Below are 27,198 nucleotides of genomic sequence, written 5' to 3'. Positions count from 1 at the left end.
CATCAGATGTGTGAAGTGAAACTTCAGTTTGGCAGAGATATGTACACATGCAAAGATGGGAGTGTTACATTACTATATGGAGGACCAGTGTTAATGAGGCCAATGCAATCAGCATGTATGTGGCCCACTCCCAACAGCTGATGAGAAGGTAAGAATACCAAAAATGGGAAAATTACTTTTTGTAATGAAGTAGTTATTCCCAGTCTGAATAGGTATTGCTCTTTTTGCAGATTTCAAAAGTGTACTGTAGTGGATACACGCTATGAGGGCCGGCAGCTCAACACATTCATCTTTACCCTTAGTTTAAGAATCCTTCAATCTATTTTCAGTCAAAAAAAAAATCACACATTTTGTAAAAAGGTTACATTTTCCTGTGGTTTGTAAAAATCCCCTTGCTCCTTCCCCTTTCTCTTGCAAGTTATCTATGTTATGTCCACACACATTATATTACTCTAGAAGAGGCATAAAAGTTGGAAAATGATACATCCTCAGCCTTCATTAGCTGTACTAATATGGTAGAACAACTCGAATTAATTTTGTGCCATGAGCAAACTTTCACTATTTCTGAATTGCCTGCTAACCATAGAACAAGGGCAGACACCAAGCATTGCCCACTAAAAGGAATTAAAAAGCTGTAAACCAAAAGATCAATTCCACTCTTGATGATTTTGTAACTTCCATTAATGTTAATTGAAGTTAGGTACACTCCCAAAGAGGAGAAAAGCCCCCAGTTCATTCAAGAAAAAAAGTTGAATTGAAATGCAATATTGCTGTGCAGTGCACACAGAATTCTAGTATAGATTTCATGTTTTCTCTAAAAACATTCACCAACTTGCCATTCAAAGCTGTGTATGCTGTAGGCTCACTGGGAGTATGAAGTTTAGAATACACACTTTATCGATTGAACTTCTCCTGTACTTTTCTTAGCATTTCAGAGCCCAACAGAATTAATAGCAAACATGTTTGCATTTTATGCTTTTCTGGAGGAATCCAGAAAGCAAAAGTGCAGAAAGAATAGTAAGTACTGTTCTGGGTTGATAAATGTACTGCTTTAACTGCTAAGTTCTCTGGGATCATCTTTTTGTTTGTACAATGCCCAACACAATGAATATCCTAGCTGCTGTCACAATATAAAAATCATAATAGAAATCTTGATTAATACCATTTTTAGAATGTGTTTGCAACTAGAGATGAAATCACACGATATTGCCAACTGAATCTTTCTTGGTATTACTTCCATTTCTAATTCCTAGTGTCAGGGCAACCAAAGTAGACTGAGATTCAAGATAGAAAGGATTGCCTTTGTGGTATTTATAAACACCTCTGTCCCAGGACTCATATGCATTGTGTGACTAATATCAGTTGTGTAACAAGGTGTGGTCCGGAAGACCCCTCAGGGATGCTTTCCAAAATGCTGACAAAGCCATGGACACTCACCTCTTTGTTCTCTGGGGCTTCTGTCTTGCTGGGCCAGATCTCCTGGTCTCCCTGAGCCAAGGCACAGAACTGAGATCACGGCTCCCTCCCAACTCCCACTAAGAGCAAAATAGACACTGCAACTCTTCAAGTCTGAGGAGAATGCAGTTTTGTGCACAGCTTTCAGGAAACCCACTCCCCAAATGGGATCAGAACCTCAAATAAATCGTTCAGGTAAGCCCCCTTTAACATGAAAGGAGAGCCTACACACAGACTGCTCCCCCAGGTAACAATTATTTACAATAGGCTTGTTAGTAAATACAATAATTTTATTAAGTACAAACAATAGGATTTATGGGGTTGCACATGAAAACAGGCAGAGCAAAATGAATTACAAATTTAGAACAAGAAATGCATAGCTAGTTCTAACATGCACTCAAGCTTACAGCAAACTCCCTCTAAAACTTATTTCAGCAAAAACGCCAAGCCAGGGAAGATCTTTTTTCCCCTCGAGTCTCAGGTTCATTCTCTTGTGGGTGACATGCCAATCAAAGACAGAGTCTGAAAACTTTGCCTCTAAAATAGCTTTATTTTTTAGACAGGAATTCTTTGTCTCTACATTCCAGCCTTCCATAGAAAATTACCTGGTCAGACCTTACCAGTTAGAATAAACACGTGTTCCTAAGACCAACCACTGCTAAGATTTAAAGGGCAAAAGGGGATGCTTACAGGTGATCACCCAGACATTGAGGGAAACACCCTTGATAGCTTTCATTTGCACATTTAAAACCATAAACCATTCCATACTTCTAGCTTTACATGCAAGAATGATACAGACACCAAAATAAGATATACAGATCTAGCAGATTGAAACAGTGAGATGCATAGCTTGCATGAGGTATTTTGTCCAAAGCATCTTCGAGTTATGCATATTGGTATCCATAAGTCAACTTAATAAAGTGGGGGAGGGAGAGGTTACCATCACAAGTTGCACTAAGAAAAAACCCTGAATCCATGTCACTAATTTTTCCCCCAGTGGGAAACCTACCTGCATCACTCTGGTAGCTGCCATTTTTTTTTCAGAGGATTGTCACCAGATAATAATAGTTACAGATATGATCTAACTAGACTAAAATCTAAGAAATCTGACTGCTAATTTCCAAACATTAACAATGGCTGTACAGGTGGATTAATTTTCACCACAGAATCTGTGCATGAAAGTTTCCCTCTGTGTAGAAATCTGTCACTGCCCTTGAATTGGGGGGGGGGGGGCAAGGTCAGAGCCACCTCAAAGTACTGTTTATCCTCTCTCACCCTCAAAAAACTCTGAAACTACTTTGTGTCCAGATATTTATTCATAGGAAAGGATAGGCTGAATAGAATCAAGGAAAATAGTTTGTAACTTCCCTGAACACTAACAGTATATCCACCCCAAAGTTAACACAGCCTAACTCTACATTAATGTTTGTATCCCATATTCTTCATGCTCGCCACTCCCCATTCTAGGCAGAGAGCATGCTTGTGGACCTCATATATACACAAAAGGCCACCAAAGAGATGACTGTGCACCAAAAGAAAATGTTCCGCAGCTCTCAGAGTTAAGATACAAATTACAGCTCATCCTCATGGAGAAAGGTGGATTAAGCCACCTGTCAAAGAGTGCCACTCTGACCTGAGACTGAGGCAGGTGACCAAGACTTATGAAATGGCAGCCCAGAAAAGGTTTCACCTGTAAAAGTGTCTGCTTATTTGAACAGTGAGAACAGAGCTGCAGGGAACAGGAAGCACTGAGGTCTCTGGCTGGAATACAGGACAAGGACTGTGTCAGGCATGGCTGTGTAGTGGGGTGTCAGAAACGGGAAGAAATCTGCAAACCTAGCACTGGCGCCCAGGCACGTTGAAAATGAAGCCTGAAAAGCTACATAGATGGACTCATTGCTCCTCAGAGACAGATCTAATTGCACCTCAATATAGTGAGCCAAGCAAACAATTTTGCATTATTTTGCAATTAACTAGAAGCCAAGAACAGGAGTTGTATTAGAAACTCATGGGGTGGAGGTGTTCTTTAGAGAATGAGGGCAAACTGAGGCATGCACATCCAGATGCTAGGATGGGATTTACTGAACCGTGAAACCCAACAAGCGAATGATCTGGTGGAAACTGCACAAGAGGAATGCTGGAGAATGTTGCACCCAATGACACCGCCCATATTTCTTTTAATAGAAAGAGGCACTTACCCCTGCACTCAAACTTGATCATCTATAGATACATCTCACAATGTATGTACGAAGAGCTGCTTGGTTCCCACATAAGTTCACATACCCTCATTGTCGATTTATGCTTTTCTGACGTAAGGTTCTTCAGAATCTCTGCTGAAATATTCTTACCTAATCCATGTGATGATCTAGCCCAAACTTCCCAGGAAAATGCCAGCACAGAACATTTTTCCAGAATAATGAATATGATAATCCCCATGTATTACACATTCCTGTCCACTGAAAGGTAAAGTACTCCCTCAGGGGTAAAATAGAAATTGAAATGCTCTGACTCAATTCCCTGAGAAACTCTTATTGCAATCACTCATTCATGCCCCCTAAGGATATTGTACTTTTCCGTGGTCAGTACTGTGACCAGGACATATTGGATAGAGGGGGTATGGAGGTTACATACTTAACCCTGTACATTAGTCATCATTTTAATGAATTATTCATTTCTCTCTTAGCAGCATTTCTGAAGCCCTCATCAATTACTGATGTTAATTTTACAAAAAAAAAATTCATGAAAATTTGTTCTCTTCCACATTCAGAAAAACCAGATCTTATTGTTTATCTGAAGCTTTTCCCCAGTATAACATGAGTCAACAAAGGAGCCATGCAAACTTTAAGTGAGAGATTTTTCTCTGTGCCAGCCATACAGTAGGTTGACACCAAGTAACTGTCCCACTATACGAAAAGATCACTACTGTAGACATTTGCCACATCAGATTTTATTTTGCAGTTTGGGGAAGGAAGGGTAAATCAACTCAAAAGCTATTTGTGCCATGCAACATTACTTTAGAATCATTACAAAATGGTCCACCATCAAGTGACCCTTATCAGTATTAACCTGAGTGTCAACATTCCCAAGGATGATAGTTGACCATACTCAAAGAAAGGACCCACAGTAAAAGAGCAGCTCAGTGAGAAAAGAAATTGAATTAAAATGAATAAAATGTGAACAAATATTGAAAGCATATAAAAATTAATCATGAGAGAAAAACATTTACTTTCTTCACTTTGTCAGCTTTCTCATAGGCTAAGGGCAGTGTTTGGAAATGACAATACCTTAAGATTGACTTTCTTTCTATTCCTCTTGCTAAATATCCCTCAGAATGTGACAGTCAAAAATGTATCAAAGGGGCATGCCTAAAGTTACAAAAAAGACTCATTCAAGACAATGGCTGTGGACAGAAGAGGTGTAAGTGACTTGTGCAGACAGGAACTATTTGATAAATGGGATAATAGTTACATTACTTTCTGGTTTGTTGTTTTTCAGAGCACTGTAATTTTGGGAAATTTGTCCTGGCACTGGGGATTAGTTTCCTTTTGATAGGATTAAAGGGTTTAGAGTGTGGCACAGACTATACGCCTTTGCTAGGCATTAGTGATGTGATGATCTGTCAGATTTCTCTTGTTGAAACTGGCATTGGTTAGTTAGGCTACTCTGAATTTGAGCAAGTTCAGTTTGGAGACTTTCCTCCCCTCTGTTTTACTGCTGCCTAAACAGGTTACCTTTGGGAGGTGTATTCTGTTTGATATTTTTAACTTCAGTACTTTGCCTAATCTGATGTTCATGTTCACCTCATTGGCCTCTACTGTTTAGGAAAATTATACTTTATACAGTCAGATAAAAGCATTCCTTCCACCCATCTTCCAAATGTATGCACAGCCACATCTTTGTATCACCAGAAGTCAGCAACACATCAGTGCAGATTTTCTACAGTCAGGATCCTGAATTTCAAAATGAATACTAACTAGAGAGTCTGTGCAGAAAAAGCTTACATCTCTTTTGGTCTGGGCTGCACAGAGCTAGGGTCACAAGAAGATCACCAAAGTACTATTACCATCGAAGTAAAAGCTTTTTACAAATAAGCTACATTATTTCCCAGTTGGCAAGAAAATGAAGCTTTCAGTGTAGCACAATACTGATTCCTTGTATTTTATTGTCAGTGATCATTATAAAAAGACCTCAAATGTCATGCAATATCAAACAACGCAATTCACAATTTAAGAGCATCCTTATCTGCTGAACTTTTTTTGGAAGAGACTCAGCTACTTACCAAATGAATATTTATTTTTATTTTCAAGTGTCTGTAGTGTTCATTTCAAATCAAATACTTTCCTTTTCTATTTAGTAGTATGACTTTATCTAATCTATTATCAATATCTTACCAGTAAAATACAAGCATTTCCCGATTTGTTCTCGTCTCCCTGTTCCATATACTGAGCTCTGATATTAAAAGATCTTGAATTTATCAGTAATATGGAGGTGTTACTATTGCTTATGATTGCTTGCCCATTGGTTTGAGTCATCCTTCACTATTGCTGAATTAAATTAATTTTAAAATGAATTTAAAAATAGTGGTTACCCTAATAAACTACATCTCATGTGCATATGAAAATATAGTCAGTACTACCCAAAATTTCCAGGAAATCCAGGTAACATGATCTATTTCATGCATGGCAACTTCAAGAAATTTCCTATAGTATGACTGCCAGGAACTGGAGGTGGGAGGAAGTAATGGCACAGGTAGAGCTAAGCACAAAAGCAAAAAATGTATCTTAGATACTTGAGAGAGAAAAGAAAAAATATTTAACTGAGGATGAGAGAAGGGAAATGGATATAATAAAATGCTGCTGGGAGGGGGTCTTACTGAATTGTCTTCATAATAATTTCTTGCCTGTTAATATGATTCCATATTCTGTCCAATATTCAGGAAGAGATACTGATCACTAATAAGTGAGCTTCAGAGATGTCAAGCCAAAACTACCATCTTTTATTGCATATGTTACATTGACACAAATGTCTGAGCCTTATGAGTTGTAGATTTGTTTTAATAGATTCATAATTCCATATTGCATAAGGAAGCTTGCACAGTTATGAGCTGCCGATACCTTAATAAGTGTGTCTCACCGTCTTGTCCCCTCAGCCTATGTAAAAGAGAAGAAGAAGCAGAGTCCTGTGGATCTGTAGATTCTTCTCTCAGGGTATGTCTACACTACCACCCTAGTTCGAACTAGGGTGGTTAATGTAGGCAACTGGAGTTGCAAATGAAGCCCGGGATTTGAATTTCCCGGGCTTCATTTGCATATTGCCGGGCGCCGCCATTTTTAAATGTCCGCTAGTACGGACTCCATGCCCGCGGCTACGCGCGGCACGAACTAGGTAGTTCGGATTAGGCTTCCTATTCCGAACTACCGGTACACCTAGTTCCACGAGGAGTAACGGTAGTTCAAAATAGGAAGCCTAATCCGAACTACCTAGTTCGTGCCGCGTGTAGCCGCGGGCACGGAGTCCGAACTAGCGGACATTTAAAAATGGCGGCACCCGGCAATATGCAAATGAAGCCCAGGAAATTCAAATCCCGGGCTTCATTTGCAACTCCGGTTGCCTACATTAACCACCCTAGTTCGAACTAGGGTGGTAGTATAGACATACCCTCAGAGAAGAAGGACAGAGTTCTGTAGATTCACTTTCTCATTAAAACAAATCCTCTCTTGTGCCTTTAACACAAGGCAGTAGCATTTGGTGAACAAATTTATTAAGTGCACATTACTGAAAAAGTTCAGACCTCGTTCCTGAAAATTTCATCAAATATATGCATAGGCTACACAGTGTTAATAGTGTATAATTTGAAGTGGAGGATATGACCTTTCATCTCCAAGTGCAGTACATTTTTAAACATTTGGAGCAAACTTGGCCTTCCATAGTCAAAATATTTGCTCTTCAGAAATATCCATGAGCCTGAAATAGATCAGCCACCAATTGTAGGGTAATTTAGAAGAATTCAAAGAGTTCAAAGACTCTGAACCAGAGAAATATCAACCTTCTTTACAATTTCACTATGCCAGAATTCTGACAAGCAATTCCTTTTATTACAAAATGGAAAGGGTATCGAGATCAAATAAGCAAAAAAGCTGGCTCTGTGTAAAAAATAAATCGAGTTTTTTTTTTAAGTCAGTAACAAGTTGGTACTATGTCAATTTGCCTTCCTAACAAAGATCCTTTGATGCATCAAATTTAAGATTTCCCAGTGTTTAGAATGCGGCGAACAAACTGATTAATTCATACCTTAAAGGTCAATTAGAGGATTCTAATAAACGGTCCTAGGAGCCTCAGTTGAGTCAGCAATAAGATGAAGGAAAATATTGATATTCATGAGGTTGGTGTGATTTAAACCTGCAAGAAAAACATGAAAACTCTGAAATCTTCAAAAAGAAACCATTATCAGGTAGATGGTCACCACAAATTTATTTTCCACTGCCTGAAACTTACTTGGCCAAAACAAGATCTTTCTCACTCACAAGCTACCTACTAGAGATTTATTTGAATTTAATACCTCTTCTATGTATTTTTACATAGACTCAGACTTTATAGCCAAAAGGGTTCATCATATCAACCAGTCTAACCTCCTGCACATTGCAGGCAACAGAACCTCACCCAACCACTTCAGTAATAGACTCTTAACCTCTCTCTGAGTGACTGAAGTCCTCAAATCGTGATTTAAAATCTTCAAGTTATATCTTCAAGTCCTTGCAAATGAGCCATGTGCCATGTTGCAGAGGAAGGCAAAACAACACAACACAACACAACACAACAAACTCTCTGCCAATCTGAACTACATGGAAAATTCCTTCCTTACCCCAATATTGCCATTAGTAGGACACTGAGTATGTGGACAACACCCAGCAACCGGACATCTAGGAAAGAGTTCTGTAGTAATTGAGAGCTCTTGCCATCTGGTGGCCCATCACCAGTCATTGGAGATATTGGCTACATCAGATCAGGTATAAGCCATTTTAGGTCGTCTCGTCATACCACCCCTTCCATAAATGAGCAGATTAAAAGGAAGGGGGAAGAGGAAGCTCCAACTCGATACATGTATTTTCCAGATAACTGTCTTAAAGTAATTTACTTGCTCTGGGGTCATGCACTGGCCCATCAGTCATTTGGATTTACATGCGACAGAGGAAAGTCATTTTACAAAATACCAGAGCAAGGTGGAGAGCCATAGAATCCTGGCCAGCTGGAGGTATTCACAGAAGACCTGAGATGGTGGGCGCATGGCTGCTATGCCGAAGATGTTTACTCTAATCCTTCTTATAATTATGTCCATAAACCACCAGTGGGAACAGCTTTTAGAGTCAGGGTGGTGAACTGTACCCCCGCTTATCTCTCTCTGTCTGCACTCTTCACTGCCACCTCGAGCTGGGGCCAGCAGCTGGGATTCCACATCGAGGGCCGGCAACCAGGACCCCAGGTCCGGTGACTGGGTAGGATTCCACAGATGGGGCCTAGTGGTGGGGCCAGTGCCCAAGCATAGGGGCTAGCAGCCATGCTCCTGTGCATGGAGCTGGCAGCCAAGCGGGACCTGGGTCTGGACAAGTGCAGCCTCTGGGCATCAGTGGGCACAATGGCTGGAATCCTGGGCAGTAGGGCTGGCACCTGAGAACCTGAGCCGCAGGGGCATGTGGCTAGGATTCCCCAAGACTGGTATTGCTGCAGTATCCCCACACCACTACTTCCCATACCTATATTAACTATTTCTAGCAATGATACAGAATAAAATATTACTAAGTATATCTTTTTTTTGGAATTTTCTAATAAAATAAACTACACCTTAGTGTCTCTAAATTGACACTCTTGTTTATTTTACAGTTTTATCCGAGATTTTTTTTCTGCTCCCTTTTCCCTTGTAACCCCCACATGCTTTGTTCCTGTCTGTTTTACTACCTTATGTCCTTTTCCTATCCTCTAGCCTTACAACAACTCTGTTTCCTCACCAAGAGAGAACAAAATTAATCTTAAACACCTTCATGCCACCATGACTTTCCAACTACAAGCCTTATTGGCTACAAAACTCCTCACACCACACTCACAGGCATCTACCTGGAAATGGGTTTGAGGAGGGTTCTGCGAACCTGGAATTTAGCTGCCAATTCAGCATTCCCAGTTTTGTGTAGCTTCCAAGGTCAAGAGCAAAATAAGCCAGGACAAGGGAGAGGCCTTTCTGCTAGTCCCAAGGAAGAGAGGGAAAAATCTTGGAGAGCTGGAGGTCTCTGAACTGCATTGTAAATTCAGTTTATTTTCCCGGTGATTATTTGAGATGCTGAGGTGAGAGGTTTTTTTCATCTGTTCTTGTTTTTTATGAATCAGAAAGTCTTGACTTTATTTGCATATTTAAATGCCGCTGTTTGTGCTAAAGACAGCAATTTGAAGCTTTTATATTTTATATTCTAAACATATTTTATATATATATATATATATAGTGTGTGTGTGTATATATGTGTGTCTATGTGTACACACACACACACACACACACCGTATAGTATATAGATATGGTAGATAAGTCAATCCAGTCACCAATATTCCTGACAGTATAAAGTGTATTATTTACAAGATACAATGCAGAAGGCAATGTTAAATTATGTGTGAGGCCCATACATTTCTGTCCGTAAATTCCTTCTTTAAAGTGGCATATTGACAGCTTGCTGGCAGCAGAAACTGAGTCAGAGCAACTGGCCATGGAAAAGATGTCATCCTATAATAGCACAGATGCAGCAAAAGTCAAATTCCAAGTTTCTTGCTGCAGATTTAATGCGGGGGAGCAGCTGCTTCAGCAGCAACATCGTGACAGTATCATCACATGGATGTGCTCAGCATCTCTCCCCAGAGCCCATATGTATTCTCCAGCAAGACAAGAAAAGGACAGAGAGGTATGTTCTTCAGTCTCTAGTAACCAAAATATTTTCAACTCAGGATGGATAAAAGTAACCCTCTCTGCTCATTTTAGATCAGAGGACTGGCAAACAACAAGAGCAAGGGTATAAAATTTGGGTAATGACCAGAAACACACAGAGGGGTTGACCCATGCCTTTCAGGTAAAGCACTTTCTTTGGGGGTAGTGAGCAGCTGCATCATCAATCTAAGCGGGAGCTCAGACAGTCCAGAATGCCCTGGTGTGCAAAGGCTGAAGTGTACCTGACCCACTTAGCCAGCCACGGCAGGGACACAGGGCCGTAAACAAGGCTCTTCCCTTCCTCTCCCTTTTAGGGGCACAATGTAGCTGCCCCTAGGACTCCATGGAAGGAAGAATCCCTGAACTCCCATGTTCTGTCTAATTTTGTCCCTCCATGTGCAGAATACATTTTATGTGCACCAAGGCATGTGAAGATGGATGTGCATCATACATAGAAATACCTGCAGCCTGCTGTGGGAACATTTGAACCTTTTCTGGGTGGTCACCCAAGTGCACAGCTTACAGGGAACGCTGTTCTCATATGCACAGTAACGGCAATTGTGATTGCCCCATTGGCTGCCTAGAGCACATAGGAGAGGGACCAGAAGCAGGGTCATTGAATACTCTAATTTCTCCCTTATATTACATTGCAACTCAACAGCTAGTCTGACCTTCGTTACAATGACAGATGACCTTGTGATGGAAAATTCATTGATGCAGTGTCACCAAAATTCTCTCTATAAAGCTGCCAAACGCATGTTTGAGGGATTTGTTTCTCTCTCATGTTTGGGCTTTTTTCCACCCAGCCTCCTAAATGTGATGCTGCCTGTCTTGAGTACAGCTAACATTGTGATTGGACCCACAGTTACAACATTAGGCCCAGGTAGTGTAGTTGGATACACAAAGGGAAGTCTACATTTAAACTTAACCCCTCTAATGAAATTCAGATGGGTAGTCCAAGTTAACTTGTCTTAGTAAAGGTGTTGTGCTGTACTGTGCAGGCAGTGATTAGCATTACAAGACCTTTCCTTATCACCATGCTGATAGTGATTGTGTAATTGCTGCTCCATACTGTGTTTCATTACAATTATCATCAGTTAAACCCTGCAATTCTTCTTGTCAAACCCAAATAAGATTCCGTTAGAGCCAAATTGTGTCTCCAAAATGCTTTATAATTTTGCAAGCATAAATGAAATGTGTCTCAAAGACCAATTGAGTTGAATACCAGGAGTAATTACACAGTTGATGTATGCAAGCACACAGTACAAGATATATCTTGTTTTCCTCCCTCCATCACCATCTCCATAAATAGGCACACAACATGTTTAAACAGAAATATTTTGGTAGCCACTTAGTTACTGTTTTTAATCTAGAAACATCTCTTTAAAATGTTGATTTGTACCATGCTGATTTGAAAAAAAAATACAGTAGAATCCCTGTTTTATGAAATAATTGTGGATTGACCATAGGTACAGGCCATAAATTTCTCTATGGTGCATTGTAGCACTACCTTCTTCTCTATCAAACCACTACATAACAATTCCAATGCACTGAAGGTTTTGGAACATGAAGGGTTGTCAACTTTTTGTTTATTGACATAACTTTTGTTATGTGCTTTCTCCCCTTTTGGGAAAAATAGTTCATATAACAGGTTATTTGTCAGACTGGTGTTCATAAAATTGGGGTTCTCCCGTAAAACATTTTTTTAATGGAAATATATCAACTGAGTTATTGACTGGGTCTGATATGAAATCTTACTCTAACCTTTTACTTTAAGTCAAAGTATGATGGAACTTCTCCTGTTCTGCACATAACTTACCTGTAATGTACGAACTGCTTCCCAAACACTAGCTGTCTAAACAACAAAACAACATGGGACAGACCCACTAGGCAAAAATAGCGAATCATTCACACATGCAATTTCTCAGGATAAATGGGAAACAGTCATATTTATTTATAAGATCACATTGCATACTGCAGGGCATTGCTGTACAGGTAGTTCTAGCAACACTAGTGACAGCTGACTTTAGAAAACTAATGAAAGAATGAACTTTAGTTAGTCTCATAACCAGAATGATAATAAGCTCCCAATTTCAATTGGGAATCTACTCCACCACAGAAGTAGTTTAGGAATAAAGATTCAACATAATAAAAGGGGGGGTTAGCTGCTAAAAAAACCAAAAGGGTCTTGTTCAATGTCTATTCCTTAAATTCAGAAAGAGCATATAGCCCTGCAAAGTGGCCTTCTTACAAAGAAAAAGAGGTGGTGGACTCTGTTCAGAACTTGTGTGCTACACACTTTTTTTGTGCTTTTCCAAAAATTTGCTCTATTTAAATTGTGGTTTGAAGTATAGCATGCATACAGAGGGCTACATAATCCATGGTTTCAAAGATTCCATCCCACTAGAAGTGTTTACCAGTTCTGCCAGTATTCTCAAACTTCAGGCCAGATTGTGACCTTCTACATGACTATCAAATGGCCTAAGGTGGTAGAAGGACATTCCTTTCCTCTCTCGTACTAACGACTGCTTGTGTTGTGGGTAGCAGCATGGCAGGAGAGGCCATTTACCTCCTTTCATCCCCACTTCACCACGAGCTTCTGAAGTAGGAGGGAACCAAGGACCAAAGTGCAAGTCACAGATTTTGTTCCTGGTCTGCTACTGGGGCAGCACAAGTACAGGCTTCATCGATCCCCATATGAAGATGAAGTCTCATTTTTTAAAGACTTTTCTCCAGAATAGCAACATTTTAATTGTCACCATAAGACATGGGGACCCCATTTGTGCTTACACCATAGATTCACTGAGGCCAGTTCAGAGAATGCTCCCTTGCTTTGGGTGGCTCTTGAGTCAAAGGGTCCCTATTCTACCATGCTGGAATGCTAGATTGTCTATTGCAGGTTGAGATGGACTACACATGGCCAGCTGCACACAGCTCTGCAATGATCAGTTGAAGAATCAAAGATATCTCCTCATCTCTGCCATGGCTAGGGCACATCACAAGTTTTCCCCTTTCTTTCAATGGGAAAACTCTATTTCCCCCTTGTGCCCTCTACACATATACACAACAATTCTACTGTTCTCCCTTATTCTCTCCAGTCCTGTAGAAATGATCTTCCTCCAGCTTGTGTAGCAATGAAATTTGGGGGGGAGCTGGTCAGGAGAAGTCACACATTAAATCTTGGGCCTTGATGGCCACCTTTTGGTTTTAAAAGTGACCAAGATTTGCTTACATTAGTACTATTAGACAATTATCACTGAAATGCATAAAGAAGGTGTGTGGTATGTGTATTCATTCACACCATCTATCTAGTGTCCTCACTAGATCATATTCTTTCCAGTTGTACAGTAAGGCTGTGTCTAGACTACATGCCTCTGTCGGCAGAGGCATGTAGATTAGACACATAGGCAAAGGCAAATGAAGCCGCGATTTAAATGATCGCGGCTTCATTTACATTTACATGGCTGCCGCGCTGAGCCGACAAACAGATGATCAGCTGTTTGTCGGCTCGCGTGCTAGTCTGGACGTTCCCCCTGTCGACATCAAAGCCCTTTGTTGGCAGCCCCATTATTCCCCATGGAATGAGGTTTACCGGGGCTGCCGACAAAGGGCTTTGATGTCGACAGGGGGAACGTCCAGACTAGCACGCGAGCCGACAAACAGCTGATCAGCTGTTTGTCGGCTCAGCGCGGCAGCCATGTAAATGTAAATGAAGCCGCGATCATTTAAATCGTGGCTTCATTTGCCTTTGCTGAACAAACAAATCTACATGCCTCTGCCGACAGAGGCATGTAGTTTAGACGTACCCTAAGTGAGAAGTGGGGAAGGCCTAAAAAATACTCAGGTTTAGATTCAAATACAATCTTAATACTTTTCTGTAAACTTTCTGAAAAGATCTATGTGCTATTAACATAAAGTGTGTAATTTTTTTCAGTGATACTGGTGGGATCCCATCAACATGAAAGTATTAAGTTGCACCAGCACTGACAAAAATCAGCCACACACACACACACACCATGCAGCAGTAACTACTACTACATAGACTATTATGACTGGCAGATGTACAGAGCTAGCTCAAGATACATAGTAGTATTGCCCGGCGTCAAGGCTGTTCCCCATTCTGGCACTCCGAGTGCAGAAGGTGGGGGCGTGAGAGAGTTCTTAAAAATATCTTGCCTCTGTAGGCTTCTGCTTAAGAGTTCCCCAAGGTCACAGATTCCCTGGCCTTGGGAGATAGGCTGCCAGTACCAACTGAAACCCCCCTTTCTTGAACCCAACTTGAACCCATGAAAAAGCACTTGGGAAGTACTTCCAGAAGGGTACCCCAAAGCTCTTTTATCACAAGAGAGCTTGGAAAACAAGAAAAAACAAACTGCAGTCTCTGATAGATGACCTCTCAGTCTTAGGCACACATACACAGACCTCCTATTTCCTTCTAGGCCACAAGAATCAAATCATCACCTTAAATAAAGGTGATTTTATTAAACAAAACAAGAAGATATATTTGATAAATCATACTTGTTTTAAAACAACTGAGAAAAGAACAATTTAAAAAACAGAGAAAATTCCATTCAAGGGATACAACTTAAAGTATAGTGTATGGGGGAGGGGGGAAGGGTGGCACAAGGACTTAGCACAGAGAAGTTTAACCCAATAACAAAATGAAAATTACACAATCCCATCTAAATAGACATTTCCCTATCTACTTACAATCTGTGCTTCGCTGTCTGGTCCATATCCATGTCCAGTACTCTTTGTAGGCATGGTAGTTCTGCCTGGTTCAATTCATTTTGTACCCCCAACTCCTGGCTTAAAACTCACACAAAGAAGAATATTTTGCAGGTATGACTTCCAATTCAAATCTCAATACCTTCAACCATTGGCTCTCCTGGTTCCTTGCCAACACCCCTTAGCTATCTGAGTGTAACCCTTTAGTCAACAAATACTGGGATGTTCAGAAAAGGCCAGTGCTCCTCCTATCCATCACACCTGGTGAATAGAGCATTTGACTGGGTCTTAGAAGACCTGGGGTTGATTCTTAACTTTCACTGACCCACTAGATTACCTTTGTCATATAATTTCACTTCTCTGTGCCTCAGTTTCCCCATCTAAAAGCCAGAGATAATGATACTGATCTCTGTTGTAAAGCATTTTGAATTCTAAGGAGAAAAGGCACAATCTAAGAAACAGACAGTAGTAGCAGTAGTAAAAAAAAGACCCATTCATGGATAGAGTGACAAACCAAACTCGGCACTCATTTTCAGTGGTTCATGGGGGTCATATTTTTTCATTATTCAAGAGTAGTATAACAAGATATTCACAAAAAGGCTTGCGACCCCCAAAGCTTCACAAATTTTAGAATGAATGTGTATTCATTCTAAAATTCATAACAGTGTATTTTCATCCTATGTTTAAAAGAATACAATATTAACAACTCACAGAATATTGAAGGAGCACTGTTTGCAAACAGAAAATAGATGAATAATTTTCCACCTAAGTTATTCCATGAACACCTTCCAATATCAAATATATATTGCAATCAAGATTGCTTTGTAACTAGAAAAGGACTAAATTCAAAATGAATATGGTTCATTATGAATTATTGAACTAGAATTACATAGAAGAAGCCAAATCTACTCTATAACAGAGAAACAAGTAATAAATTCTGTTACCGGATTTGAAATATAACTACCAACCTGTTCTTTAACCAATGGAAAACTGACCCACATCTAACTACTATACTTGTGAATAAAAACTGAAATTGAGGCAGAAGCATTATTGAGATATGGTTCTATGTCCAAAGTGTACTCAGTAGCACTGAAAGATATAAAAACCACATAAATACGACCTTGTCTTAGTTGTACAGGAAAATAGGTAGTAACAAATGGAGGTGTGATGTATTTCCTGCAGATTAGTGCAGTGCTGGAAAGGTTTGATGCCTCAAGCCAGTTATTAATCCTCAGGATATATATACATCCATACTGAGATTACTTTTATTTTGGGACAAATCCTAAAAACCTACACTCAGACTCTCTAATTCATTGGGGCAGAACTCTAAATTAGCCTTCTTGATCCTGAGACTAGACAGTCCAGCATGAGAGATGAATAGCACACTCCTGACTCACTGAGCCACATTTAGGACTGCCAACTTTTTACTCACAGAAAACTGAGCACCCTTGCCCTGCCCCTCCTCAGAGGGACCACCCATGTCCTGTCCCTGCTCCAAGTCCCCACACCCACTCACTCAACCCCCATTCCTCTATCACTTACTCTTCCCACTCTCACTCATTTTCATCAGGCTGACTCAGGAAGGGCAGGATCTAGGCTGGGGCTGAGGATGAGAGATGCAGGGAGTGGGGGGGTGTCTCTGGGATAGGGCAGGGTGTTGGGGTACAAGAGCCTGGGCAGGTTCTTTCTAGGGGTGCTGCCTCTAGATTGGGGCTGGTAATGAGTTTGGGGTGTAGGAGGATACTCCAGGATGAGGATGAGGATGAGGGAGTTGGAGGGCAGGGGGATCAGGGCTGGGGCAGAGGGTTGGGGTATGTAGCATGAGGTCTACAGCTGAGGGTTCAGGCTCAGTGTGGGGCCAAGGATGAGGGTTAGAGGTGGAGAAGGGTTATGTGTAGGAGCCATAGTAGGTACATGCTGCACGGCTCCCAGGAAGCAGCTGGTGAGCCTGCCGACCCCTTTGTGTAGCATTGCCAACTGGACAGTCAATAACCTGGACAGAAGTGCTCTAAACCCCTCCACTGCCCCTACAGACCTCTCTTGGACCATGAGTTTTGGACAAAAGCCAAACACCTGTTCACCCTAGCTGCAGAAGAGCTTAGGAAATTCATGCAAATCCTCCTCCCGCACTGGGCCTTTAGGATCCTGCCTCTTCTTCACACAAGTCCACAGAACAGCATGCCTAGAGCAGGGAATAAAACATGCATAAAAGGTGGTGTTGGAGAACTCTTCTGTCCCTGTTGACCCCAATGGTTCACCACCCTCTAGACTGCTAGGACCCCTTCCTTGCTATCTGGCAACTAAACTCCTTCAGAGTTTCCATCCCAACTTCAACATTATGACTCTTGCATTGACTTCTTGGACACCATGATCAGCGTCAACAGTGGAACCCTACAGACATCTATACCCAAGAAACCCACAGTTCACCACCTCAAGAGAGCCAGTAACCACCCCAACAAATGCGTTATTACAACCCGGCATTCAGATACCAAAGAATATACTCTGAAGATACAAGTCTGGAATACATCTCTGAATACACTTTCACCAAAAAAGAACACTCCCCCAGTAACATAAACCATATTATGGAATAGCCCAAGAACACATGCTTCAGTATAGTGGGGTGGAAGGAGAGACCATAGCCACTGACCAAAAGGACTAGTTGTCACCTACCATTGCACACTGGTACCCTGGTGGGGTATCACTAAGCAAAGATAAGACACATTTGATGAGATCTTGAAATATATCTTTCTCCAAGCCCCTACAACCTTTTGAAGATATCATGTTTATGTCTTAACCAAGACTGAGGCTGTTTCAGATCTCTCCCAAATTTAAAGGGCCAGTCTGGAAATAGAAATTGGCAGTAAAGAGCAAGGAAGCTAGCAATAAAGGAAGTTGGCCCTGTAGAAGAAGCTGCTCCTTGGTGTTCTTGGGGTGTGGGGGAAACATATTTTCAAAGAGTAAAACTCACAGCTTACGTACTCCTCAATATCAGGATATCCAAACTTGGTGACCCAAGGCTGTTCTCTAAACCTGTACAGTATAGTAAAAACCATTTTTAAAAAACAGTTTCAGATGTGACTCCTTTTCCTCTGAACTCACTAAATATACATTTCAATATACATTTTCTGACATTTATCTTTTCAAATATGTTTAAAATATTGTCTTAAAAATCTGAAAAATTAGCATAGTGCATCTTATAATTAATGGAACTATGAGTTGATAACAACTATTACATAAGAATACTTTGTCTTAACTTTTTAACTAGCAAATATCAAGGTTAGGATATATATTTCTAGCCAAGTTTTTCATCAGTAAAATCAATATATATGTCAATCTGCTGGGCAAGAAAAGAGTAAAAGAGCAGTAAGCTTCTCCTGCTTGGCAATCAAATGCAGGAATTTGTAGTGTGCTTTCAGATCACATAGTTTGGGGAAGGTTCAGCCAAGGTTTCTTCTCTCTTGGAAAATCCTTTTCTTCTTGTTATCAGAATCCTCCCCATAAATCTGACATCTGGAAAATTCAACAATCATAATATCCCATATACAGATTTTGCATTCTGACCTGGGGTATTGATGTCGCAGGCACTGAAGGGTGAGTGTACGCAGAACACAAGAGGAATGAGTTATTGATTTCACACAGCAGTTCAAATTATTTAAGAAATAAGAGCTTTTGGAGTGGAGGGGACACAGGAGGAACTCCAAGAGTTTAGAATGTATGTTCTGATAGAAACAAGTCATTCTTCCCCTCCCGCAACAATGCTCACTTGGGTTGTGCTAGCTGGGCTAACTATACCTGTAAATCCTGATAACCAAGTGGTATTAAATTCTGATTGCCTAACATTCTATTAGGTGAGAGCAGAGGTTATCAAGCATTCATTTTCTAATATTTAGACAGAAAGCTATTTGCAGCTTCAGAATCTGAGGGGCCAAGAGGTGTTTTGTTTCACACTTTGAGGAAATGAAAGTCTTCCTCTTTTTATCCCCCACAGAAATTTTCCACTCCTCCCTCTTCTCATTCCCCCTTCTCCAGTACAAGTGCCAAGTAGATTAGTTACTCCACAAGCACATGTGCTGTGAACCAATTTGTTCAAATCCTTTCTGAGAGAATGGCAGAATGACAGCTATTGATTCTGGTTATGGTATTAAGGGTTCCTGAAGTGTACTAAGTGGATGGAATGAAATTGCTGTGATAATGCAGTGGGCTCTGGAGTTTATGACAATCTGGAAAAGAGGCACGGCTCTATTCCCTCACATGCTTGGATGGTAGCATATAATAAAAGTCAGGCATGGATAGAACTGTTGTTAAGGGTCAGGAACTGCTCAATTTTTAGGTAAATAAATGATTTGAAGATAATTTTGTACTCTGCTAAAAATAACAGCTCTCCATGAATTACCAAAAAGGCTGGAGAGCTAAACTTTTCTGGTTATATTCCCTAATAGTCCATGAAGTTACAGGAGGGGTGAATTTGTCCCTTTATTGTTAGATTAATTACTAAATTGCAAATTTTGTTTAAAAAGTAAAAGACAATATGAATATAAATATACCCAGGAAAAACATTTCCTGCCTTGTTAAAAAAATCCATACTACCTCACCTACCCTGATAGACACAAAGCCTCACTGTGCTATTGGAAGAGAAATTCAGTATAAAACTGGCTGGACAGACAGTTCTGTTTCACTACTCAAGCTGAGTGAAATGCAATAAGTAAACAGTACACCAGTAATGAAAATCTAACTCTGATTGCTCAAGCACTTCCTGTATTAAAAAAAAAATTAAAGTTCAGTCCTGAATTCACTCCAGTAACCTGCTGGGAGAGCTTCCCAGGAGCCTCTTGTTATAGCTTGCCTTCGATATTTGAAAGAAAGGTTGTGCAAAAGGAAGGGTGATTTCATCCCTCTTTGTGATGAAGTCACCCCTTCTCTGGACACTGCTGAAGAGCTCTAAATACAAACAGTGCTCTAGGGAAAGCCAGTGATTTTTGCACTTGGAATGGAGAGAGTGCACTAAATGGCAAGCATTGTAAAATGACTTCTATGGGGAGGAAGATACTCCTGAGCTCTTGTACAACTTCTTCAGAGACTCAAAGCAGGGAAAAGCAGCGGGAAAGAGATGCTGCCTGCCTGTGACTGCAAGTAGGCACTCGTTACTCACTAGAATATTCAGGAGCAGAAGGCGTCTGTGACCCAGAAAGGAGCAGTTGAAAGGTGAAGTCAGTGACCTAGAGAAGATGGATGATAGAGAGAATGGAGGGCATCTGGTAAGGAGGCATGGAGGGTAGGCCACTGATGAGGTGCTGGCCCTCAGTTTGTTTCAGGAAGGAGAGGGAAGGAAGGGAGCATGGTGGGTGAAGACTGTGCTTAGTTTCAGAAGGGTCAGTGTACCTGTGGTGGGAGTAGAGGAGATATTTATTTTATTTATTTTTAGCACCTGTCTCAATTGAAATTAATGATATCCTTCCATTAGAACATAAGAAAAGTTCTGGTCTTCACAACATCCTCTGGCCAGGAATGCCACAGGTTGACTATGCGCTGTGTGAAGAAATATTTCCTTTTATTGTTTTAAGCCTGCTACCTACTAATTTCATTTGATGACCCTTAGTTCTTGTGTTATGAGTGTAAGTAAATAACTTACACCAGTCTTGATTTCACAGACCTCTGTTATATTCTCCTCCCTTAGAACCTGCTCTGCACTAAGAAGTTATTTTGAAATAACTCTCCTTATTTTGAAATAACAAGCAGAGCGTCCACACCGGGAGTATGTCTACACTTGCACCCTCTTTCAAGAGAGGGATGCAAAAGCAGCTGAGAGAAATTGCAAATGAAGCGCAGATTTGAATTTCCCATGCTTCATTTGTATATTCGCGTTATGGCGCTATTTCGAAAAAAGAAATGCTGTCTAGGTGTGTTTGTTTTGAAAGAAAACCCTTCTTCCAAAATAACTGGTAAACCTTGTTGTAGGAGGAATAAGGGTTATTTCAGAAGAAGGGTTTTCTTTCGAAATAAACATGTCTAGACAGCGTTTCTTTTTTCCTCTTAGAATCAGGAATAAGGGATCTTTCGGAAAAGGCTTTATTTTCCGGAAGATCCCCGTCCAGACTGGTGCTTTTTGCCTGCAAAGCCCCGAGCTGGAAAAAAGTGGCAGCCATGTTTATGCAAATGAAGCGGGGAAGATTTAAATCCCTGCTTCATTTGCAATTGCGCTGTGTCTAATTTGCATCCCTTTTACGGAAAAGGGGTGCAAGCTAGACACAGCCTCTTTGTACGAGGAGTAAGAGAAGTGGAAGGAAGAGTGCTCTATTTCAAAATAAGTGCTCTGTAGACGCTCCCAATTTCAAAATAAGTTATTTTGAAATAAGCTCCGCAATTGACATAACTCAATTTGTGGAGCATATTTTGCATTAAGCCCTGCTCTGTAGACACACCCTAAGGGAACCTGCCTCAGACTAATTTCAAGGTTTCCCTGTAGCGTAAACACACTATTTCAAAATAATTACTTTGGGAGTTATTATTTTGAAATAACTTATTTTGAAATAATTTCCTAGTGTAGACATACCCATAGTGTCCTCTTTTCTAAGCTGAAAAGTCCCAGTTTTATTAATCTCTCCCCTTATGGCAGCCATTCAAAATCCCTAATCAATTGTGTTGCCCCTTTCTGAACTTTTTCCAATACCAAGATATCTTTTGAGATGAAGTGACCATGTCTGTGTTCCGTATTCAAGATGTGGCTGTACCATGGATTTATATAGAGTCAATAAAACATTCTCTGTCTTATTCTCTAACCATTTTTTAATGATTCCTGTTTTCTTTTTTGACTGCTTTGCACATTGAGTAGACATTTTCAGAGAGCTAGCAACAATGACTTCAAGATCTCTCGAGTGGCAATAGCTAATTTAGCCCCCATCAGTTTCTACATATAATTGGCATTACGTTTTTCCATATGCATTACTTTGCATTTATCAACCATTCATCTACCATTATGTTGCCCAATCTAGTTTTGTGAGATCCTTTTGAAATTCTTCACCGTCTTCATAGATGAGTTGTGTACTGCTTTCTTTCAACATCACCTGAACATTCAGCCTACTTCTTTTCACTACTTGAAGTCTTCAGTATGTTTCAATATGGCTTCTTTGTGGTCCTGAACAGGTCTCATTTTTATCACATTTTGGTTTGTTTTTCCCTTCATTAAGTCCCTTATTCTACAAGCTGCTGTACACATCAGGACAGACATCAGTGGAAGACAAAGAGAGACCGTTCAAGAAGTCATGAATGCATACACAGAATGCTGCATCTGTTCGACTCCTCATAGTACCGAGTTCTAGATTCATTTCTCTAGTACAGTCTTCCTTAGTATGGTTTCCTCTTTTAAATTCTTTTTTGAGGCTGGGCTAGTCTTACTTCTGCAGCTGTATGCTGCAATGCTAACTCTGCCCACTTAGCCACTTGTTTGGCCTTATTCTTGGAAACAGAATCATGATTTTTGAGCTTGAAATGCATTGTTGGCACTACTCTATGAAGAAGTAGAAGGCACTGCTTTCTGAAGTGGCAGCAAGTGAGATAGTATTACTCCTGAGGGCAGGCAATAGTATGCACTGCAAACATCTTATGACATGCATGCCTCAATTAAGATTTTTTTGTTGTTGTTGTTCTTGTCAGCACACAATGCGGTTCTGCTTTAAATATGCCAGTTCTGTTAAATACATAGGCAACTGGTGCCTGTCAGGGGAGGCAGTACAGAGAGGGACACCCAGAGGAACACAGAAGGAGCATAGGGGAGCACCCCATTTAGCAATCAACATTTTGGCAGTGTCATAGGGGAAAGAGGCAGTGCATTTCCTGGGTTCTACCACAAGCCATCTACTGTTAAAGAGGTACAAAGCTTTGTGTGAGAAGATATATATCATTATAATGGTGCTTTATAGCAATATTATTATTCCCACATGGAAAAAGGAATACTGGTCTAAGGAATCCTTAGACTAATATCGTGTCCAGACTACAGAGTGAACCAATAAACCTATTTTGACACAACAAAATCCCCACGCTTCTAAACGGTGTAGTCATGTTGGTACAAAAGCAGTGTTAAGACTTAATCTCTACAAGGGCATCCATGACATGCACTTAATGTAGAAACACTTGCAGTGATTCAAGCTGCTGAGTCAGAAATCCAATTCTTTAAATCACCCCTTATTCATAAAAAGTGCTCACTCCATTTCCTCCCAATATTTCTTTTCTTTACATGGAAAAATGGATGAATTTTTAAGTAAAGGTGCTTTTCCATGCCTCAGTAGTCACCTCTGTCATCAAGCATAAATCCTTCTATTATGCACTGCAGTAGGATTTTCCTAAAGAAGGTTTCTCAAGCAGAAAAGTGACATTTCCAGACAAAACCTTCAAAAGTTTTATTATACAAGTTAGAAAGTTACAGAAGGAGGATTTCAGTGTTTTAAACATTTAGTGGGGGGAGTTGGGGAGGAAGGGGAGAGAAGAGTGACAGATAATGCAGGCAGATATTAAATATGTAGAAGTATTTACTTGGGTTTTACAGAGCTACAACCAGCTGTGCTGCCAGACATCTATGAACATGAGGAACTGCCTGCCGGCTATACTGAGGGTAGAGAGGCCAGCATCCAGCCTCTTTTCTGAGGAAGAAAGGGGCTATATGCTGGCCTGATCTCAGTTCTATCCCCTCCTTTTATTCGTTCCAGTAAAAATTAAAATGGGCCAAGTCAGGGTCCAGCCCAACTAGCCTCAGAACAAGGAGCAAGCAAGCTATGTTTACAGTTTTCCGAGAAGTACTGTTGTGTTATCAGGTACCACTGTGATAAGCATAGTATAAAGAGACACATTTACATATGTCTACACACACACAAACACACAGAGAGAGAGTGTGTGTAACGCCTGCAAGCCCTGATTGGTAGCTAACAGCCTGCTGATTTTTAACTCATGAGGTAGAAGAGGCTTATTTTGGAAGCTCCACAGGTCCCAGGTTTGATTCCACCTGCAGCCAATGTAGAGCACACTCATTACTCTCTCGGAGTATGTCTACACTACCCCGCTAGTTTGAACTAGCGGGGTAATGTAGGCATACCGCAATTGCAAATGAAGCCCGGGATTTGAATTTCCCGGGCTTCATTTGCATAAGCAGGGCGCCGCCATTTTTAAATCCCCGCTCGTTCGAACCCCGTGCCGTGCGGCTACACGCAGCACGAACTAGGTAGTTCGCGGCACGAACTAGGTAGTTCGTGGCACGAACTAGGTAGTTCGAACTAGGCTTCCTAGTTCGAACTACCGTTACTCCTCATTCCACGAGGAGTAATGGTAGTTCGAACTAGGAAGCCTAGTTCAAACTACCTAGTTCGTGCCGCGTGTAGCCGCGCGGCACGGGGTTTGAACGAGCGGGGATTTAAAAATGGCGGCACCCCGCTTATGCAAATGAAGCCCGGGAAATTCAAATCCCGGGCTTCATTTGCAATTGCGGTATGCCTACATTACCCTCCTATTTCGAAATAGGAGGGTAGTGTAGACATACCCTCTGTAAGTAGCCTCTGTGCCACTAGATGGGACAGCGTGCCACACCCAGGAGGTGCATGGTTTACACATGAAGGTTCCTTGAGTAGGCTCATCCTCTTCTGTGGTGACTGCTAATCAACCCACTAGCAGAGACTACATTCCCATTGAATGCATCAAAAATAGTACATTTAAAAAAAAATCTTCTCCATAAAGAGCATATTCCTACTCTCCCACAGATGTATCCTTCCTTTTGCAAGTCAGTGGCTTGCAATCTACCCCAAATCTGTCACTTGGAGTAAATCTTCCATTTCAGCCATAAGAAAAGACCAGATTAGCTTTCAGTCTCTTGGGGCTGAGAACGTATGTTGTCTGCATTAAAAGTAATGCCATTAAGTTTCCCTCGCTGAATTTCTGTTAATTATCCTCTCCCATCAAGCTTCATAAAATAGTTATTCCAAATGCAGGAAGGCCTAGCATCTCAAATTAAAGTTTTAGTAGTTTGTATTATAGATCAATATATTGTATGAATAAAACTGGTTATTAGAAACCTACTTACTGCGCCTTAACTACAGTCTAGCTAAGACGCACACCATTTATGCTATTTATGATTTGGTTAGTCTATGACCACTGGTTAATTTAATCACCATGGGTTTGAGAATGCCACTTCAATATCTGTAGAGCACAGGGACAATAATCAGCACTGTTACACAAGTAAATATATCTTCAGTTTGAACATTTTCTTCTGATTACAGGGTCTGGCTAATAGCCATTTCCTAACTAGCAACTGATCCTCAAATCATTTTGAATAATTGTCTTTTTTAAGAATGGTGGAATTTCCTAATGATGTTAGGTTAGGCACCTAAGTTCCTTGGAAATAACATTTCATTTTTGGTATCTTCATTTACCTTACTTAAATGAAGGAATTGGGTAATCTTCCAACAAGACAACCGTACCTGATCACACTCTACATTCCTGTTGGCACGTAAAGGCAAAACCTGAAGACCCGTTTTCAGCTCTCAATGGTATTCAACAGATTATCCTTTTACCCACTAAGGAAATATGTCCAGACTGTAAGTGAAGTTACATGATGACATAAGTGAAGGTGCTATGATTCCACTGCAAGGTTCCCACAATCATGCAATACTGTTTTCTATGAAAATGTCATCAGACAACATACGGCAAATTGCACTGACCATGAAATTGATATTTGGGGCTGGAATAATGTTAAACGTTAATGCAGATGTGTTTCTAGCACATACACTGTTCAGAGAAATAAGACCAAACTGAAAACTCCTTTGTTAATTTTCATTCAGATTTCACAGTCCATGCTGCATTTTTCATGGCCATGAATTTGGTAGGGTTGTATTGGTTAGTTATGTTTCAGTCTTGTGCTGTGTTGCCTGAAGATTCCTTTTTAGCATATGCGCAATGTGCTTCAGGTGGTACGTGAGCAGGATTTGTCACCAATTTTGGTCCACTGGCAATGGTCTCTGGATAAGTGATAAGCCTGCTTATTTAAGACTGTTTTGCTTATGAAGCATAAGTATAAATGGCCCCTTTTACAAAGTGATATTAAGGTTAACTATTAGGTAATCTGTCACACAGATGTACATTATCACGTAACTCTGAAAGTTACACCACTGGGCTACGTCTAAACTACATCCCTTATTCGTAAAAGGGATGTAAATTAGACGTATCGCAATTGCTAATGAAGCGGGGATTTAAATCTCCTTTGCTTCATTAACATAAAAATGGCTGCCGCTTTTTTTCCACACGGAGCTTTGCCAGAAAAAAGCTCCAGTCTAGACACTGGTCTTGCAGAAAATAAAGCCTTTTCCGAAAGATCCTTTATCCCTCTAGGGATCTTTTGGAAAAGGCTTTATTTTCTGCAAGATCAGTGTCTAGAATGGCGCTTTTTCCGGCAAAGCTCCGTGCGGAAAAAAAGCGGCAGCCATTTTTATGCTAATGAAGCAGGGGAGATTTAAATCCCCGCTTCATTAGCAATTGCGATACGTCTAATTTACATCCCTTTTTCGAAAAAGGGATGTAGTCTAGACGTAGCCCTGAAGTATTTTTCCAGTATAGCTGATGTTTTCCATTTCAAAATTTGCCATATCTAGAACTCTGGAACAGAACTGTGGCACTTATCCAGATTTAGCTCCCATTGCAGTTGGTGGCAAAATTCTTGTTTAATTTAATGGGTGCAGGATCAGATCAAACTGCAAAAGCCTATCTATTTTAGGAAACAAAACCATTGATGCAAGATCTATACACTGTAGTTCCTGAAGACAATGTATTATCTCAACGTATTGCCTTTCTTGTAATAAAACACTTGCCTCCTGAATTCAGATGAGATCACCAATTATCTCAATTTTTTTAAGACTAATACCAGCCATTACAACCTTCGCTTTCATGTTCTAAATACATTAAGCTTCTTATAGCTTTCATCACAAGGCAGGTTTTCCAGGCCCAAAATCATTCTGTCACTCTCTTCTGAACCCTCTCCTATTTTTCCACATCCTTCTTGAAGTAGTGACTCTAGAACTGAACAC

The sequence above is a fragment of the Pelodiscus sinensis genome, chromosome 2, assembly GCF_049634645.1.
Source record: "Pelodiscus sinensis isolate JC-2024 chromosome 2, ASM4963464v1, whole genome shotgun sequence".
Lineage (NCBI taxonomy): Eukaryota > Metazoa > Chordata > Testudines > Trionychidae > Pelodiscus > Pelodiscus sinensis.
Note: the sequence above shows the minus strand (reverse complement) of the source record.